A 21437-nucleotide genomic window follows, 5' to 3' on the forward strand; every position below is an offset into this window, starting at 1 on the left:
TCCTATCCCAGGGTGCAACTTCTCTGGCCCCTCTTCTTGGGACCAGAGAACCTCATCCGGGAGCTCTCTCCCAATAAAGGCTTGCTTTTAAAACTCTCAGCATGTCATGCGTTTACCTTACAGGCATCATATTAAATACTATACCAGAAAGCTTTTAGATAAAGGGTAAAGAATCTTGAAAGTAATTTAGGCAGGAGGCAAGATAATTAAAATTTTAATCAAGGGACATTCAGAGACAGCAATATGCTGATCAGCTCTGCAGTCAGGCCAGGAGGACGCCTGAAGAACAAAGGAAGATTTCTACTGATATCACTTACAACCCATTTCCCCACATTGGATAGAAAGAGAAACAGGAAAAACAGAATATTTAAGTGGCTGCCCTACACAAATAAAATTGTTCATTCCCTGTAGCTAAAATCATGGAGAACCTATGCATTAAAAGCTGGAAACTGCCAGTAAGTCTTTCAGGCTACATACTCTTCCCCTTCCTCACTGTATGTCCACATCAAAGAAAACAGGAACTAATAAAAAAAAAAAATGAGAGAGAGGAAGGAAGGAAGGAATTAAAGAGATATATATATATACTGAGTTCCCTGAACACTTGGGGTCCCTCACACTTTCTGCCTCTGAGAGGAGACCACATTCTGTGAAGCATTGCCCCTTTTCTAATGAAAATTCCTTTAAAAGTCCTTTTGACTCTAACTCTGGTGGGTGTATTGAATTCTTTTTACGGTCTCCACCAAAGGACCCTCTTTTTCTCTCCATGCAGGTCTTATTCTTCCCACACTCATGGAAATTTGTCCTGTCTTACATCTAAAGGAATTTGAAAACACAAAGTGTTACTTGACAATGCTGAAAATTTTTGTGCCTGCCATAATTTTGTATTGGTTTGCCTAGGACAGACAATTTCTGACTCTTGAAAACTTCCTGAACATTTTCCTATCCTCTTTGGCTTGGCTCTGAACAAAGTGTTGAAAGGAAAACTTCTCTACCAGTTTCAGTCAGACTGATTGGGGGCCTTCCAGTTAACTGAAAATAAACATATTAACTGAAAGAAAAGGCAAATTTCATTTACACATGCATATAGGATACTCAGTAATGAGTAATTCTCTGACTAGCCAGAAGTAAAGGTTTATATATGAGCTGAGCAAAAAGTGAGTAGGGGAAAGAGAAAGCATAAGAACTTCTATTTTGCTTTTTGATACTAATAAGCAGATGAATTTGCACTCCTGTGTTACCAGAGAGCAGGGATCATCTCCCTGCACATTGTCTGGGTTCTTGATGTCTCAAACAAAGAATTGAGTAAGACAGCAAAATACAGTAGAGAAGAAAAGCTTTTTAGAAGGGAAAGTGCACTTCCAAATGTGGAACGGGCCTGAGCAAGAGAATCTGGTTCAAAAAGGCCTGGTGGTAAAGCCTTCAGGGTTTTTATTCTTATTTGCTGTGGGTGGTTACTTTTCTTAGAGGAGTGGACTTCCTTGATTGACAATTAAGACTGAAAGTGTTGTGGCCGCCAGCCCCCAAAAGACGCACGGACCACCAGAACTCAGTGAGTGAGTTATAGGAAACACTCTTTATTCAGCCAGCTGGGTCTGCCAGGGGTACACAGACCCCAAATTAAGCAGCCCCGAAATGTAGAGGTGCAGGGTTTTTAAGCCCAAAATCTCATTCTTCATTCTGTCTAAACACAAAGGGCTATCTTGCTTCTATTCACTACTTGTCAACTCACAGGTCAGGTGCGTAAGCGCAGTTACAGAAGCAGAAAGCTTGTTTAGAATGTTATGTTCCTGTAATCAAAGACCTATGTGCCCATAGCAATAGTCAAACAGTAATTTCCAGTAAGAGTCAAGTTTTCAGCCACCACAAAAGGAATCAGTGATTTATCATTTTCTTTCTGCACATATTTGTTCCCAGAATTCAGTCTGTTATAATAATATTAATGAACTTCTGGGCATATGCATCATATTATAATGATTGTATAATGAGGCTCAGGTGAGTTGAAGGTCATTGAGGTCTTCATTGCGCAGTGACTGGCAAAACTGGTACCCAATTTTCTGCCTACTTGTTTCCTGGTATGAGTTACTTTTAGCCCCCAAATACCTTCTGGCTTGCTTAATTGTGGGCAGGCTGGAGCAGACCCTTCCTAGAATAAAATGACCTCAGTGTCTTTGCAGGCAAACCCAAAACTCCCTATCTAACTTTCCTGCCTAACCCTTTTCTAAGAGCCATGAATCCTCTTATTATTAGTATGGATGCTGAAGGACAAGAGGTCTCTTCTTCTGTATCTGTTTCCTGCTGAGAAGGGTCGTTGTCCTTGCCTATTGGGGTTTCATGGAGCTCTTTCTTTTTCTGCTTTAGTCAGGGTGGGGTTTTGGGTTTTCTGCTGAAGTGCCACCTCAGTCCCTAGACAAGAAAAAGAAGATACAAACTTGTTAAATCATATATTTATTAATTCTATTATTGATCTGCCTATTAAGTGAGTAAAGAAAAACAGGCTTGGTTAATATATTTCCTAAAGAATTAAAACAAACAAACAAACAAAAAACCTTTGGCCTAAAGTCCCCTCCCCTCTCAAACTCTAAGGACTCTGCCTGGTGTAGGGCCATTCCTGCATGATGGTTCGATGATCCGATGATCCTTATCAAAAGCGGGGGACCTGAGTTACCAGTTTCTGGGGCATTATCTGGATTTCGGGGATAGGGCCGTTTTCCCAAAGAAAGGAGGAAAGAAAACTTAATTAAGTTTACTAAAAAAGAAAAAAAAATTAAGAACTCTGCAAGAGATGTCCCATATCATTTCTGGCTAAAAGATTAAGAATTTTATAGGTGATGTCCCATATCACTTGTGCTAATGGTCAGTCTTCTCCTAACAGGGAACTGTCTCAAAGGGGGATTAATGGCAGCTATTTTTTTAGAGAGGCTCTGCTCAAAATTAAATAATATTTCTTTCCATGGCTACTGACTGTTCAGATATTTTGAGTTTAAAGTAATTTTTATGTCATGTTCATGAACTGTTAATTTCTTCATTTCTCCCTTTTGAAATTTCCCAAGAAGTTTTATAAAGGAGCTCCTTTTGTTTGCTTACTTACTTTTTGGAGAGAAGACTCAAGTAAGGAGGTAAAGCTTTAACGAGGAGGAAAAAATATATAGATTAGAAAAAAGATAAATAAGCCAAAAAGAACAAATCTGAACGTTGTCCCATATTCTGTTGAATCAGTCTTGGGAGTGAAGAACCAAAGTGACTCCATCTTAGGTATAAGACTCCATCTTCATCACACAGGCCAGTTCCCGGAAAAGTCGCAGATAGCAAGACGATCACCCCACCCTAGACTCAGCCAATCAGAGCAACTATGGAAAGTAACTCTCCAAATTCCCCGCCTTGTTCCTTGGCGCCATCACCCAGCCAATCCTGCTAAGCGACAAGCTCGTTGTACCAATCCTGTGACACCAAGACATCACTCCCCATGCTTACGATTTTTCCCTTCAAATACCCCTGAAGCCCCATGTTCGGGACCGCCTCCTACTCACTGCTGCGTCGGTGTGCGGACTGCGGTCTGGACTCGAGTCTGAAATAAACTCCCTCTTGCTCTTGCATCGGTGTCGGCTTCTTGGTGGTTCCTGGAGATACGTACGAGTCAGGGCATAACAGGAGTAAAAGCTACTTCCTGGATGGCAAGAGTAATCAGAAATTTAATAAGGGGAATTTCTATGGGGAAAAAATTTAAAATAAATTAATGGTTGGAATAGCTTATAAATTCAGTTTTTGAGTCCAGAATGCAGCCAGTCAAGAACATGTTTAAAGGCTGGGTTCAAAGTGTTACCAGTTTTGGGGAGTCCTATAATTCCTGGACCTTGGTTCTTGGCATCTGGTCAACAAAGAATTGAACGTAGATGCCCAGAAATTGAATAAATGCAAGCTAGTTTTATTAAAAGCAAAATATACTTTTAGAAGGGAGAATAGGCAGCCAGGAGTGGTCAGCCTTGAAGATAAAGTAAACTCACTCTTAAAAGAAAGAGCAAGCTGCCAAAAGTGGTCAGCCCCAAAGACTTCTGCTATGGGAGAGCAGACAGGCTCAAGACAGAGCTGCTGCACTGTCCTGATGTGGATTTGGGGATTTTATCCATTAATTTAACAAAAGAGTGTAATATCCATGATTTTGGATGGTTACTTCATGGAAAGAACTTTTTTTTTTTTTTTTTTTTTTTGGAATTTAGGAGATGTCCATTTTTTACCGTGTTTGAGCTTTTCGGAACTGTCATGGAGTCAGATGCATGAGTATAGCCTTAACCACAATGCTAATTTATTCTAATGATTGTATAATGAAACATAGGTAAATTTTAGGTCACATCAGGTGTCCCTCTGCATATACGTATGTTGAGAATTTTTCTTATCCCCTTTATTTTGTAGTTTTAAACTACAAAACTATTTCACTACATCAAAGCTATTGTTCCAAGCTGTTTTTTTTTTTTTTTTTTTTCATTTTAGTGGCTCTAGGGAGAGATTCTGATGTAATTCTTACCTCAAAAGTATTTTTAGATGGTTTGAGTGAGTACGACAGTGGTAATCTGAAGGATGTCTTGGTTTTCACTTTGAATGTATTTGATGACAGCATAGACATTAGTGTTACAATCATGGTTATTTCCCTGAGTAGAGCTGGTGTTCCAGAGAACTTCTTGAGTGGCCCAAATCATTGTGCTGGAGTCCTTTAAAAGTTTCTATTAGGTCATCCAGGTTTAGCTTGTAGAGCTTCAGGAAAAGGGCAGCTACACAAAAACATAGAGTCCCGATAAGAATTTGGCAGTCAGGTTTAATATTTTTAGCATGGCTAAAGATCTAATGGAAGTTCATTATATTAAAAAAAAAAAATGCAGTCAACAAGGAAATTTGGTTGTTTTTGTGACTTAAAACATTTCAGATAATAACTGCAATTGTAACTGATATCCTGCGGTTACCTCATACCACACAAGGAAATATCAGGACATGTGAACACAAAAGACATTTATACATTTCTAGGGATTTCATGTAATTTTTGAAATATTTATATTAATAGAATTTATTTATATAAAATGTACCCCTAGGGAAAGTTAAGCATATCATTAGTTGACAGTGCTTTCCATGCAATTCAACTTATCACATAAGACTAATTATTTTTAACGTTCTCTTTTCATAAGGTGAAAGAACATTTGATATTTCTTAGGGAACTCTAGGAAATTTTAAAGACAATTTGTGATCAATATTTCATTTGAGATTTGTTTGTGGGAAGAAAAAATATCAAAACCTGTTAAAAGATCAAAAGGTTTGAACACTTAAATAGGATCACAAGTCATTTTGAAATAATATCTATTTATTTAGCCGTAGTGACAATATTTTAAAAGTAAATATAAAAGGTAAAAAAAAAAAAAAAAAACCTCTCGGCTCTTTAAAAAGTAAGAAGACTTGATTTTTTAAATAATCAAAGAAATTTTAAAGTCACATGATAAAGTCAACAAAAGATGTTATATTGATAAGACTCAGAAATTTCGTTTCCTAGGTGAAGTACTTATTTTATTTAAGGTAAATAGTTATGAGAACAAACTTAAATTTTTAACAATTATTGTGATTATAGAATTCTAAAGTGTTTATATGTGAAATTTTATGTTTTCAACTTACTGGGTTTCTTTTCCAAAATCAATTTATTTTCATGGTTTTTGTCTCTTTTTTTGGTCTGTTTGTTTTAGCTATTTTAATCTTACTAATATGAAATCTATACATTATGTTTCTATTTTTCTACCTTTCAATTTTCTAGTAATATCTAGACCTATTATTTAGAAACTTCCCTGCCGAACTTGAATATAGAAACCAGAATATATAAATTTATTTTTATCCACTCTAACCACTTGACATCCAATGTTGTTACCTTTATTAGTTTTAGATTGTTATTTATTGTTACATTGATATGCATTCAAGCCTAACAATATCAGGCTATTACAATATGGAGAACATTCATAAATGAGAACAATCTCAAAGAAAAGGAACAGGGCACTAAGATCTACAAGGGCATATACACAAGAGAGTTAGTTATAAGGAAGTATAGAGTCAAGTCTTACTTGGGATTATGTGTGGGCAAGGTGTTCTTTTGTGGTTAGTCATTTCTTATAACACAAAATTCTGGAGCAGTTTCCTAACCATTACTGTTTTCCAGAAGCACAGGTATCAGATAAAGTTCAGCATTGTCATATGGGACTAAAACTCTTCAAGCTAAATTATTTTTAACAGTTTTGCTTCTAACTTTGAAGATATTCTGTAATGTCTTATATTCACTGTCCCTTCTATTTTCTTATATGTATACATTTTAAACTGTAAAAACTTATTATGACTTTTATAGTACAATGATACAAAAACAAATAATCTAATTCAAAACTAGACAAATAATCTAAATACAGTTTTCTCCAAAGAAGATATGCAAATGGCCAATAAACACGTGAAAAGATGCTCAAAATCTTTAGTTATTAGGAAAACGAAACTAAAAGAGAGGGAGATAATTTTGCATACCTACTAAAATAACTGATTTTTAAAAAGTAAGATATTTTAGAGTATAGATAATATTGTTTTGAATTCTCATAGGATTGACTATGGTAATCATTTAGTCTACACAAATTTTTACTGACTTTTTCTTAAACATGTTGCAAAAAATTAAAAAATATAATTATTTTAAACAAAAAGAAAACAAGTGATCTAAATTTACTGATTTTCCTGTGATAAATAAAATTCAAAAGTGTGCCACATAGCAATCACTAAAAAATAATGACATCAAATCAGTCTCTTTTTGGTAAGGGTAAAAGCTGGTACTAAGAAAATTGCTAGCTTTGAGAAAAAGTCATGATGCAGAGACACATTTTAATTATTAAGTTTGTGAAATGTTTCCATTATTATGTGATTTTTGTTCCTGTCAACAATGTGTTTCACATGCACAGAAATCTTTCATATCTTCAAAATTACAAAACTTGTGAATGAAAAAATTTAAACTATTTAAAGTCTGTTCTAAATGAGGAGTTTCAGATAGTTTGAACACACTCTTTAAACATATGAATCTATAACATTCTATTAGTTTTCAAAAAACAACTACTTGACATCGAGTGTTATGAAAATTTACAAACTAAATATCAATGATAATTTTTGCATAATTGACAGATGGACTTTAACCACAGACATCAGGATCTAGTAATTGAGTCAGCAATGTATTCAATGCATTTGGATACTTTTGTAATGAGAGAAATTTTTCTTAAGTACTAAAAACCACTGATACCAAAAACTAAAATATATAAAGCTTATTACTAGACCTTCAAAAGTATTTCTATGAAGACTATTATATGTTAAATAAATAAAATAGCATTTCTTGAAGGTGTGGAGTTCTGGCTTTATTGAAACATAATAGACAATTAGTTGCTTGTATTTACATTGTACAATTCAATGAGATTTTTTTTCAATTATAGTTGGTATATAATAATATATCAGTTTCAGTTTTATAGCATAATGATCAGAGATCCACATAACTCACAAAGCAGTCACCCCAATCTAGTACCCCTCTTCCCCCTTACATATTTGTTACATTATTAACCATCTTCCCTATGCTACACTCTGTCTCCATGTCTATTCTGCAACTATCCATTTGTACCCCTTAATCTCTTTGCCTTTTTTGTTGCCGCCAACACCCTTTACATCTAATAGCCCTGAAAATGTTCTCTGTATCTATGAGTTTATTTCCACTTTTGTTGTTGTTGTTTATTTTGTTCTTTAGATTCCACATGTATGTGAAATTATGTGATATTTATCTTTCTCTGACAAGTTTCATTCAGTATAATACCCTCTAGGTGCATCAAGACAATATATTTTTCCATTTCCTTCTTTATAGTCTGTGTGTCTTTTAATCTGAAGTGAGTCTCTTATAGGTGGCATATGTAGAGGTTTTGTTTTCTTTTTTATTCAGCCACTCTTTTGATTGAAGCACTTAATTCTATTCCATTTGAGTGACTTGTTGAAAGGAATGTAGTTTTTACCATTCTTTATTCATGTTTTTGATACATTTTTTTTTTATTTGTCTTAAAGAAGACCCTCCAACATGTCCTGTCATACTGGCTTGGTGCTGATAAATGCCTTTAGCTTATTTTTGTCTGAGAAGGACTTTATTTGTCCTTCGACTCTAAATGAGAGCTTTTCTGGATAAAGTATTTTTGGTTGTAGATCCTGGGTTTTCATTACTTTGAATATTTTGTGCTAAGCCCTTCTGTCCTGCATAGCTTCTTTTGAGAACCCAGCTACCAATCTTATGAGTGCTCCCTTGTAGGTAATTAACTGTTTTTCTCTTGCTGCTTTAAGATTCTCTTTGTATTTAACCTTTGGCATTTTAATTATAGTGTGTCTTAGTGTAGGCCTCTTTGGGTTCATCTTTTTTGGAACTCCCTGAGCTTCCTGGGGTTGTGTGTCTATTTCTTTCACCAGGTTAGGGAAATTTTCCAACGTTATTTCTCCAAATAGCTCTTCGACTTCTTGTTCCCTTTCAGGTAACCCTATGACCCAGATGTTTTTATATTTAATTTTGTCCCATAGGCTCCTTAAATTATTATTATATTCTTGGTTACATTTTCTTGCCATTCTGATCAAGTATTCTTGGCTTTCCCATCCTCTATATTGATGATTTGATCCTCTTTATCCACTCTGTTGATTCCCTCTAATATGCTCTTCATCTCAGACCACGTGTTCTTCATTTCTGACTTGTTTGCTTTTATAATTTTGATTTCCATTTTTATGTTTTTTTAAATCTCTTTGTTAAGGTTCTTACTGAGTTCATCTACTCTTCTCCTAAGTTCATCAAGCATCCTTATAACTGATGTTTTGAACTTTGCATCTGTTAGATTGCTTGACTCCATTTTCTCTGGAGCTCTATTCTGTTCTTCCATATAGGTTCTGCTTCTTTGTCTTCTTATTCTGGCTGCCTTTCTGTGTTTGTTTCTATGTACTGAGCAAAGCTCCTAAGTCTTTTGCTCTTGTTAGTATGGCTTTATGTAGTATATGTCCAGTAGCATAGTCCTAAGAGGCATTCAGCTGCAGGCCAATTTTAGCTCCAGCCTGCGTCCCTCCATGGCCACTTTTTAAGATTCAGCAAGTAACCCACAGATGTTGTGCCTCAAAAGGTCATGCCAGAAGCTGAGGCCAGCTGCTACCAGTGTGAGTATTGGAGTTGGCTCAGCAAGGAGCACCAGACTTCTGATGATACAAGTGGATGTGGCTTGGGTTAGGCCATGAGTTGGGGAAGGTGGAGTTTCAGGGAATCCTCTGGGCAAAGTGACCTCTGTTATCCAGTTCGATGATGTCCCAGCTATGGCGATGCTGAGTCTGCACACTGGGAGTGGGAAAGGCTCAACAGAGGAGCAATAGGTATCACCAGAACTTCTGCCCAGGAGAAAGCCTCATCTCCAGCTCTCGCTTCAACAACTCAGTGTTCCCCTGTAATTTCTTGTGCCCCTAGAGCAGCCGACCAGACACTGGTGCTCAGAGAGAGCAAGTCCATCGCTAGGATAGTCTTAATATTTGTGAATTGTGTAAAAGTGTAATAGATTAAAAAAATACTTATTTCTTGTTTTTACTATTCTCTTTCCCAATATGAAAGGACAAGATAAATTAGATCTGCTCTAAAAAATGCCTTAAACTGGATACTTGATTAAAAGAATAAATCAAAACATTTCAAATAACCTAGAAATAAATATTTTCTCTAAAGTTTATGTTTAATTATAAATTTGAATTGAACAATTAAGTTTTAATTGAACTCTTTTCTGATCACCAAAACCAGCCCTTAAATGTAAAACTCAGTGACTTAGAGTGTGAAGGACTCAGTATTGTTGTTTTCTTAAAAATGAGTACTCATTTATAAGAGAAATAGCATAAAAATGTATATTCTTGTCTGCGCTAATTATGAATTTCAATTTAGTACAGATTTTACTTAATTGAAAATCAAAATCACTTTTATATATTTAAAAACACAGTACTTAATATTAGTCATGTTAGAAGTACAACTGAACTGAACCGAGATATACATAACTTAAATTCTATTTTGCGAACCAAAAAAAAAAAAAAAAAATCCTTTACAGAAACAATATATAGGTATATGACAGGAATACTCTTCAACATTTTAGAAAAAATAAAGAAAACTACTGTACAAGATTAAGGGGAAATGGAAATTATTTTCCCCATAAAGGGCAAAGACATTATTTTCCTATTCTCCCTTTATTTGAGTGTTTCTTTCCTTAGGGAAAAAGTGAGTCTGAGTCTTTATTCTAACCCTTAGAATAGAGAAAATTCTCTCCTGTATTAAGCCCAATCTCCAGTTTTTATAGTTTAAAGGTATTTCCAAGGTCACAGGTCAAAAATCCTCTAGATAAAGTAATATATAATTCCGCAATTAGGTTGGAGGACTTTCAAGAGATTTGCAACAGACATACAGGAGGAGACAGCAAAATTTGTTTTTTCTTCTGCTTTCCTATTCCAAATGTGTAACAGTTTGTCCTAAATTTTTTTTCGCTTTCCTGCTACCTTACATGCAAATAAATATGTTAATAATTATGCAATAATAAATCGTGTCATTTTTTGTCTTTTATCAGTAAGAAGGGATTTTTTTGTCAGCAAGATTCTTGTCTTTCCCTCAATAGAATGGAATACAATATTTCAATGAACTAAATAATTCAACCTAATATATACTAGCTTAGTTAGACAACATGAAGCCTTTTGGAAGTTAGGAATGTCTAAATGAAAATATGTCAATTTTCTTTAAAAAACAAAACTAATTTACATATCTAAAGTTCTAAAAGTTTCAAAATTATTTTTAATAAATAATTTAGAATGATTGAATCATTGAGCAATTACTGATATAACTATTATTTTTGATAATGCTATTATTGCTTTGCAGTCAATACATTTGTGCTAAAGATTAGGCACCTGAGTTTCTAGGAAGATTAAACAACTCATTCACAGTTATCAGACAAAGAAGCGAAGAGCCAGCATGGGATCCTGATTGGGATCCTAGCTCACATCGCTGCCATCTCTTCATGTAATTTTTAAAATTGTGTTAGTCCTTTAGGAGTCACCATAAAGTTATAAACCAAATAACATTTCTAAAATGACATTTTTAGATTTCCAGAACTTTTTAAACTCAAGGTCTATTGAGATGCAAATAAGGTTGAAAGCAGAGCCTTAGGAAAGTGGGTATGGCACTTGAGAATAAATAGCTATCATCTATGTTTATTACTTAAATTATTAGTTTGGATAAATTAAACTAAATATAATAAATTTGCAACATTGCTATTTAGGCTTTAATAATCAGGGACACTGTAAAATCTGATTTGAAAGTATTTTATTTCACAATTTATTTACCGTTAGAGAGATTATGCTGCAAGTAAAATAAATAATGGCTTATCCTGCCTTTCAATGACAGTTTATTTGATACACTGGAGGGCCTTGGTATCACAGACCTTTTTCAAAAACATAAAACAATCTTACTACATTCTTCACATATACCAAAGTTCACCAAAATTATTTTAGTCAATTGAGCCATATTCTTTGAGACTAAGTCTTGAATTAAACCCAATTGTTACATAAGAAACCTCTTTTGGCTGTGGTACACTATTCAACTGTGCTTTCTGTTGCTCAGGAAAAAGATGAGTGAGTTCAATAATTTGACTTGCTATATCGACTGACAGTGTTTGAGTCTGATTTAAAATTATGGGCATAGCTGAGTATGAGTATAGATAGGTGGTGGGAAAATGTGGGCATGCATTTATTCCCAGCATGCTGTTCAGGAGCAAGCTCTTTCAATGATAATTAGACAGTGTAGAAAACAGGACACTCACAGGGCTGAGACCTGATGCCTTGCAAAAAGAAAAGGTGACAGCAATGGAGGCACACAGTCTAGTCCTTATAATGTTAGTCTAACCAGAGGTAAGTATGAGTGAATTCTGTTGTAAATGATGGGGGTAAAGGTCAAGACGTTTGTGTAAGTAGAAATCGGTCAGTATCTTATAGGTTAAAAAAAAACCTCCCTACTTGATAAAATAAAATTAGGATTATTGAGAAAGAATTTAAAAAAAAAAAAAAAGCCCATCAATTGCCCTGCTATTAGCAAGACTTATCTTAGGTGATAAATGAAAATAATAGATTTGATTCATATAAAGACTATCTAAATTCTATCATCATTTGGGTCAGTACCAATCAAGTTTCCACATTTCTATGATAGAAAGCAATCTAAATTAATGCTAGCAGAAAGGACAAAAGTACAAAAAAAAAGATAAAATAAAAAGTACAAATATTCTGCAAGCATCCTTATTAATAATCAATTTAGACATTTATGGATCACTTCATTGAAGATGCTCACCCATGAAAATTCAACACTCTTATTTTTATTTTCTCATTTTAAAAGCAGTTATTCTGCAGCCAGTAACATATTACTTGAAAATGTATGCAAAAGTCTTCTCAGGTGTTATATATTACACTCTAATTTTTGTGCTCCATGTTCTGGAGTTTGTGTGCTGGATTGTATGGAACCCAGTAGATAATAAGACAAGATACAAGATAAAATGTTTAGAGACCTATCTTGAAGCAACCTATAATTGAGTATGAAAGGTTAGGCACATAATTATTTATAATGCTACAATCACATTAGTAACCACACAGATATAACATATTAAGTGCTATTGGGACAGAAAGATTCAGGATAAAAAAGAGGATCCACAGTTGCTTTAATCAAGCAGAATAATAGATTTCAAAGGAGAATGAGGTAGAGAGCAATGTGAAAATGTAGGCCGAGGCCAATCCATGAAAGGATTCTACTAGAAGGCAATTAAGAAGGACAAATGTAGATGAATGTGGGGGGCAGCATTATAAGTTCTGAATTTTAGAAAATAATTCTGTGGTGATAGAAGAAAAAATGGGCAGCTAAGCAGGAGGATTTCTTTTTTGTTATGTGCATGTGTAGCTATAACTTTTACTGAGCTACCATATGTACAAGTAAGTGTGTCAATGTATAATGTGTTGGCTTTTTACACACATGTACATAAATATTTTAACCAATTAGACTGAGTAGAGAATGTCTCCAGGGCTCAGAATGTGCATCATGTCTTAGTCAATATCCTTCCCCATTAAAAGAGGTAACTGCTTTTTACTTTTGTTCTTTATACCTGATCTTAAATGTCATGTAAATGTAATAATACAGTGTATATTATTTTATATCTGGTTTCTTTTGTTCCTTATTATATTTGGGAAATTCATCTGTGTTGTTTCATATAGCAGTAGTTCTCTTTTCCTATTTTATTTTATGCCATAATTTTTTAATCCATTATTCTGTTGATGGACATTTTGGTTATTTTCAGTTTTGGACCATTATCAATAAGTCATGACAAACATTTTTGTAAATGTCTTTTGATGGATGTATATGCTTATTTTTCTGGGTTATAAAACTTGAGATAAAATTACCAGATTACAAAATAGCAATTATTTAGCTTTAATAAATATAATGGAAGAGTTATCTAAAATAGTTAAATCAATTTATATACCACTAGCCATCTCTGAAAATTCTGCATCCTTGTTAACACTTGATATTGACATTCTTGTGAAATTTCTTCTAATTGGTACGTAGTGATATCTCATTGCTCATCAGGGTTTTAGTTTGTATTTATCTTTTGAGGTATTATATTGAATACCTTTCCTTATGCTTATTAGACATTTAGATATCCCCTTCTGTATGGGCTTATTTAAATCATTATGGCTTTTTTAAAAAATGGGTTGTTTGTCTTTTTATTATTGATTTTAAGGTATACAATCTGAGCACAACTGCTTGAGTAGATATTACAAATATGATTTCTCAGACTGCGGTATGCCACTTTTTACTCTCTCTTTAAGTAATTGTTTGATTTTCAATTACAGTTGACATACACTGTTATATTAGTTTCAGGTGTACAACATAATGGGTAGACATTTATGTAACTTATGAAGTGATTGCCATAATAAATCTAGTAATCATCTGACAGCATACATAGTTATTATAATTAATTGACTATATTTCTTATGCTGTACTTTACATCCTCATGACTATTTTGTAAATACAAGTTTATATCTCTTAATACCATACCTTGTCCCCCTATCCTCACAACCATACCCCCATCTAGCAATCATCAAAATGTTTTCTATATCCATGAGTATTTTTTCTGTTAAGTATGTTTATTTATTTTGTTCTTTAGATCCACACATAAGTGAAATCATGTGGTATTTACCTTTCTCTATATGAATTATTTCACTCAGCGTAATATCCTCTAGATTTATCCATGTTATTGAGAATAGCGAGATTTCATTTTTATTTATAGCTGAGCAATGTCCATCAAATAAATGGACCACTTTTTTTCTTTATTCATTCATATCTTGATGAACACTTAGGTTGCTTTCATATCTTATCTAATGCTGCAATGAATATATGAATGAAAATGTCTTTTCAAATTAATGTTTTGGATATTTTTAGATAAGTACACAGAGGTGAAATTACTGGGTCCTTTTTTTGTCTCTTTTTATAGCCTTTGTTTTAAAGTTTATTTTGAAAGATATAACTATTGCTACTATGCTGTACTCCTGAAATAAATATAATATTAAATGTCAACTGTAATTAAAAAACAAATAATTATTTAAAAAGAGAGAGTAAAAAATAGCAAATCACAGCCTGAGAAAACGTATTTGCAATATCAAGAAGTTGTGCTCAGCTTTCATATTTGTTTGTTTCTATTTACACAAAATATCTTCCTCCATTCCTTTCAGTCTGTGTGTGCTTTTTAATCTAAAGTGATTAAACTTTAAAATAGTTGTTGATAGATTTGTAGTTATTGTTATTTTATTATTCACATATTTGGGTTTTTTTCCTTCTTACTATTAAAGACATTTTTTAAACATTTTTTGTAATAGTGGTTTGGTTTTGTTAAAGTTTTTTAGCTTTTTCTGCTCTTGGAAGCTATCTATCCTTGTTTTCTAAAGAATAGCCTTGCTGATTAGAGTAATCTTGGTTGTAGGTTCTTATTTTTTGTCACTTTGAATATTTCATGCCAATTTCTTCTGTCCTGCAGAGTGTATGTTAAAAAAGCAGCTTATAGTCATATGGGAGTTCCCTTGTAGGTAAGTACATGCTTTTCTCTTGCTACTTTTAGGATTCTTTTTTTTTTTTTCCTTTAACCTTTAGCATTTTCATTATGATGTGTCTTTGAGATTCTTTGGTTTCATTGTGTTTGGGACTCTCTATGCTTTCTGGGCTTTCTTTCACCAAATTAGACAAGTTTTTGGTAATTATTTCTTTAAATAGGTTTTCAGTTCCTTGCTCTCATTTTTTTCCCATCTGGTAACTGTCTAATGAAAATGCTTGTACACAAGATGTTGTCCCAGAAGCCCCTTAAACTATGCTTATTATTATTATTTTTTGGATTCTTTATTCTATTTGCTGTTCTGATTGAGTGTTTTCTGCTACCTTATCTTCCAAACCACTAACGCCAGCCTCTGCTTCTTATAGTCTATTGTTGATATATTCTTCATTTTGGTTATTATATACTTTATTTCCAACTGATTCTTTTTTAGGTTTTCTATCTACATTTTTACATTTTCTATCTCTTTGTTGAAGTTCTTACTGAGACAATCGAGCATTCATATAACTAGTGTTTTAAACTATATCTGATAGATTGTTTATTTCTACTTGTAGTTTTATTTTTTCTAGAGCCTCATTCTGGTCTTTCATTTGAGATATGTCTCTATGTCCTCTCATTTGGGCTGCTTCCCTATGTTTGTTTTTCTATATTAGGTAGAGCTTTTATGTCTTGCTAGTGTGCCCTTATTTAGTAGATCTGCTGAGGAACACCGTGGAACAGACTCACTGGTCACCTGAGCAGGGTGCTCCAGGTGTGTTTCTTGTGTGGGTTGGGTGTGCCCCATTGTAGTTGAGCCTTGATTGTTGTTGGAACATCAGTAGGAGAGATTGACCCTCAGGCTGATTGGTTGTAAGGACTAGCTATGACTACAGTAGAGAAGCCATTATGCAGGGGTTGACCTTACGGAGCAGAATTTGCTTTAGCAGGGCTCTAGTGCCTACTGAGTCTGTTGTTTGTGGAGGTGGTTGGGTGGTGCTCCAGTATGGTCTAAACATGTTCACTGAGTATGTTGGTTCTGGGTCCTCTTGGTAGGAGTTGCGGTGTAGCCCAATATCAGCCAGTGCCTTTCCCCTGCCTGGGGACACTTGTTCTGGGTTACGATATGATATGCAGATGTTTTCCACTTGTGCTGGGCTTAGAAGTGCCTAGGAGAGAGGCTAAGCTAAAAGCTGAGGCCAGCTTCTACTTGAGCTTGGCTTGGTGATACTCAGCTTAAGGTATGAGGGCATACCGTGATCAGATTTTGCTTGTTTGGGGTTTGTAAGTCTTTAAATTGTTTTAGGAAAATATACATCATGATCCAAGACAGGCTGTTTGTATAGAAAAGCCATTGAAAGTGGTTTGTGTGGGCCTACAAGTTGGGTAGGATGCAGTCTCAGGGAATCACCAGGACAGAACAAAAGGTGTTATCTAGGTTTATGGAAACACATATATGACACCTACCTGTGTATGCAGGCTGTGCAGTGGGAGAACTCAACAAAAGAATAATGGCTTCTGCCAGCACTTCTGCCTGGCAGACAGCTGCTACTCCAGCCTTCACCATGAAGCCATAACTTCAGTTCTTTCCCATATGCCCCTTGGCACCTTTGAAGCTGCTGCCCTAGTGCTGGAACTCAGAGTAAGTGAGTTCATTGTGATTAAGATCTTGGATGGGCCCTTTAACATGAACACCTAGGACTTCAGCAGCCCTTCATCTCATTCAGCCAAAATCTCTGCTAGTTTTCAGAGCCAGAATTTGTGGGAATGTCTCCTCCCTGTACTGGAACCCTGGGTTGAGGAGCCTGATGTGGGCCCAAAACCCATTACTCTTCAGGGGGTCCTCCACAGTTGAGTTGTCCTTCCCAAAATTTAACTGCCGCACATGGGTGTGGGACCAGGTCGTTTCACGTCTCCACCTCTCTTACCAGTCTCAAGGTGGCCTCTTCTGTTATAGGACTTCTGCTCCCTTAGACTTCAGGCAATTCTCAAAGATGGTTGTACTGTGATTTAGATGTAGTCATGGAAGGAGACAAGGACAATGTTTGCCTACTCCACTATTTTTACTTTCTTAAGTGCATCCTTTTAGGAACAAAACTTATTTACTTTAATGGAATCTATTGTAATAAGTCACTTTTTTTTTCAGTCTTATTTAAGACCATGAAAGTTATGGTGCTTTTCTCTTTGTTAGACACTATTGTTTTATCTTATATATTTAAGCCTGTAGTCCATCTTTAATTAATTGTTAATTAACTAATTAACAATTGTATATAGTGTGAGGTATAGATTGTGTTTTACGTTTTTCTACATGGAAATCCAATTTCTCTAGTGAAACTCTTAGAAAAAATCATAAGTTTTCCTTTTTGTGGGTATTTGATAATTTAGGAAAGACATAATTAAAGTGCACTAAGGAAGTATAAAAATTGAAGTAAGAAATGCACTTAATCTATTGAGGATATACAATTGACTCCACTTCATTTGTGATTTAGTGTCAGCTTTAAGGAAATCAAAAATGATCAGGGTTTTCATTATGGCAGCTGTATAGATAGCTGTGTCACCTACAAAGATGGAAAAGTGCTAGTGGGCTTGGTGGGCAGGGGGTGGTTATACAAAGACATTCTTTTCAGAAAATTAATTTAGAGCTGTAGAAGGGAATGCATGTTTTAGATGGCAATACATCAGGCAAGTTTAAGAATGCAGATGAAAGTTACCCAAAATAGAATTAAAGTCACAGAATTGAAAAGAAGACATTATTTTAGAGAGATATGACTCTTACATACAATAAGCTTATTTACAACTTAGATATTCAAGGCCAGCACATGAGGAAGGGAATAAAATATTACAAAAAAGTAAATAAAGGTTTTTCCATGGTTGTACAGCACTACATTCAAAAAAATTAAACTTTATGTAAATTGCTACCAAAAAAGGGACATTTAACAAAATTTAATTAGATGTGGGAAAATGTATGGTATGGTAACACATGAGCACACAAAAGTCCTTTGTATAAATGAAAATTGTGACATGAGATTGCAAAGTGGGGATAATGTCCACAGTGAGCAGCTGTCCTTGTCTTCTGTTAGGTATTGAACAGCAATTCTATGATCTTCAACACAGCAACTGCAGACTATTGGGATCCTAGCCTTTCTTCTGCTGTACACATTTTACATTCATGTTGCTTTGAGCTTGCGTCATCATCAGCCAGGATGCCTCTGACTATAGAGGTATTATAAGAATGCAGAGCACAGGTGACTCCAGAAATCACAGAGGTCTCAGACCATTGGAAATAGCCCACAAAGGCCTTATATTGCAGATTGAATACATTGACATCTGTAGTTATTTCAAAGAAAGTAACAGTGCTAAGGGACTGTCTTTTTTTTCCCTAAAAGTATCTCAATCCCAATGTCACTGCCCCAATAAATACTTTTTAATGAATCCTCGACTTTTTAAATTTTTTGTCTATACGCATGATTTATATTTACACAAAATGTTGTAATCAAAGTTAATTTACATAGTATTTTGCTCTGTTTTTAAATGAATTATTATATAAATATTATATTAATATATAAATAGAACAATGCATTTCTAATTTTTCTTTTAAGGACAACATATTTCATCTAAAACTTAAATGTTTAAATTGCTTATATTTTTATGCTTATAGAAACATTTTTTATATTTCTAGCTTCTCTAGTCTCATATATAAAATTCATGTTCTAGAATGAAAAAAAAGAAATCTTGGTGAAGAAAATAAACTCTGCAAAGGGAGTGACAGTGCCAGGTTACCAGCTACCTGCTCACTCAGAGTCCTCAATTGCTCACTCAGGGCCCTCATCTGGTCACTCTCTCACCTGCTTAGTTAGTATCTCTCACCTGCTCTCACTTTATGTCTCTTACCTGCTCATTCAGGGTTTCTTATCTGCTCACTTATTGTCCTTTGCTCACCAAGTGTCTTCACCTGTACAGTGTCCTCATCTCCTCAGTCAGAGTCCTCATATGCTTACTCAGTGTCCCTTATCTGATCATTTAGAGTCACTCACCTGCTCACTTAGTGCCCCTAGCTTACTCACTCAGGATCCTCTGCCTGTTCACTTAGGATCCTCCATACTCCTAGTTTGTGGAAAGTAATCAAAGTTTAATATCTCCCCTTACCCATGCCAGATAATTCTTCCTCCACATCAATGTATATTCTTGGAGCTAATAAAACCATTATTTGCTCTAAAGCTTTTGAAGTCAGTAAATGATTAAAACTTTTATTATTTTAATTTTTAAAATATTTTTCTTAGGGAAAAAGAAATCTGACTGAAATGCATTAAAATGATTAAAGTTACTGACAGAGCATTTGGCAGGAGCTCAGCAGGTCTGGTTAGTTAGCAGGACCAATTCAAACAAGCTTTTTTTGTGAGACAGCTTCTCCCACTCTGCCAAGAAGCTGTGCCAAATACTACGAGGTTCTTTGATCTAAGCCTAACATTTATCTCATGCTGGTATTTACACTTACTGGAAGAAAAGCTACAAACTAAAATAAATATCTGAAAATATTGTCTCCTTTTAGAGTTAATAAACATGTGGATTTCATAGGTACATTAAAATTCCATGTGTACAAAGTATTATAAAAAACTATAATGAGCAGCTTTTCATTTATTTCAGTTGTTTCGGAAGTGTTTTATAAAATATTCAGTACTATTTCTTCCTTAAAAAGCTGATTTTTTTCTTATAAATGCTTGCAAGAAAGAAAGATGGCTGTAGTCAGGTAGTAAGGCTCCTTCTTGACACCCGTGGCAGCTAACTTCCAAGTGGAAGAGACTCAGCACTTCTCCCCTTATGTAACCATGTGTCCAGTATGCGTCATGAGCTTCCATTACCTGGCATTGTGCCACTATTGTTCAACCTGTATATAAAAGGCACGGCTGCCCTACGAGATTGGCCGTGCCCTTGCTAAAATAAAGAGCTATGTCGCAGTTGCCTATGGCTACTTCTTCCAACTGCCTGAGCCTCCTATCTCTTACCTTGGAACCTTGAACCTGCAGCAAAACATTTGGTGTTATGAGCAGGATTCCCAGGTAAGGGAGTCATCTGCCCCACAAGAGGATGGGTGACCATGTGGTCTCCATAGAGCATGTGGTATCCTGTGGCAGTGGTATTGATGATTTGGACTACACCTGAGTCATGGAAGGCAGTCGATGGGTTCCTGATAAATATTGAGAAGGTGCTCCACTCCTTGAAGAAGCCACCACTGGAAAAAGCACGAGCTGAGGCAGGCCAAGTGAGCTGAGTGCTTTTCATAGCTTTGAAGCAGAATATGGACGAAGCTCTAGCAGAGGCTGTGAAGGTACAGAAGCTTCAGCAAAAGACTGATGTGTTGGACTCAAGGGTTCAAAAACTAAAAGCTGAGCTCCCAAAAGGTCCATTTCCGGAGTCTCCCTCAGAGGTAGGGGAAGACGTCCCGTAGGAAGTCTACCCACACGTACTGCCCATAATATGTCAAAAGATGAAGCAAGAACAAACCCTGGGTGCAGGTGGGGTGCCATCAAGCGGCCTCACGGTGACAGAATTCAGATTGTATACCCTGTTTAGACCCTCAGAATTGCAGGATTTAGGGAAACAATGTTGGCAGCCACCTGGTGAACTGTTGCAGCCTGATTGCTGCGTCTTTGAGATGATGGGGCCAATAGTATCTTATGTCCCCTACAAGATGGATAAATTGGTATTCATAACCTACAGCCCTCATTACAGCAGCATCTGAAGTACAGTTGCTACTTGGTTTAAGGTCAGGAGAACCATATTGATGGAATTGCTTACTGTTACTGTGGGGACAGTTTGGAATGATACCAAAGAACTCCCAAACCACATCAGTAAATGGCAAACATATGCTAAACTAGTGCAGATTATTCATGAACTGGGCATGCGACAAGCTATGTTTAATTTGAATATGTGAGGACCCGATGATAAATGGTTTATGACTAACATGTGAGACCTATTGTTAGGGACTGCCCCCTCTACCACCTTTGGCTCATTTGTTGTTATCCTGGCTCCCAATGTGGGGAAATGTATACATGAGGTGACTACAGCAATGGCTCCTCTGAAGGATAAAGAAGAGACATTCATGAAGTGGGGGGCTAAGTGTCCATGTGGTAATGCCCAGAACCCTGAGTGGTGAGAAGTGACCAGAACACAAATGTGGACTGATTTGCTAGCTGCAGGAGTTTATCAAGACAAGATAGATAGCCAGCCTAAGGCAATGTTAGTAGAATGATAGCGGCAGTTAAA

The sequence above is a fragment of the Rousettus aegyptiacus genome, unplaced genomic scaffold (genome assembly GCF_014176215.1).
Source record: "Rousettus aegyptiacus isolate mRouAeg1 unplaced genomic scaffold, mRouAeg1.p scaffold_m13_p_15, whole genome shotgun sequence".
NCBI classification, from domain to species: Eukaryota; Metazoa; Chordata; class Mammalia; order Chiroptera; family Pteropodidae; genus Rousettus; species Rousettus aegyptiacus.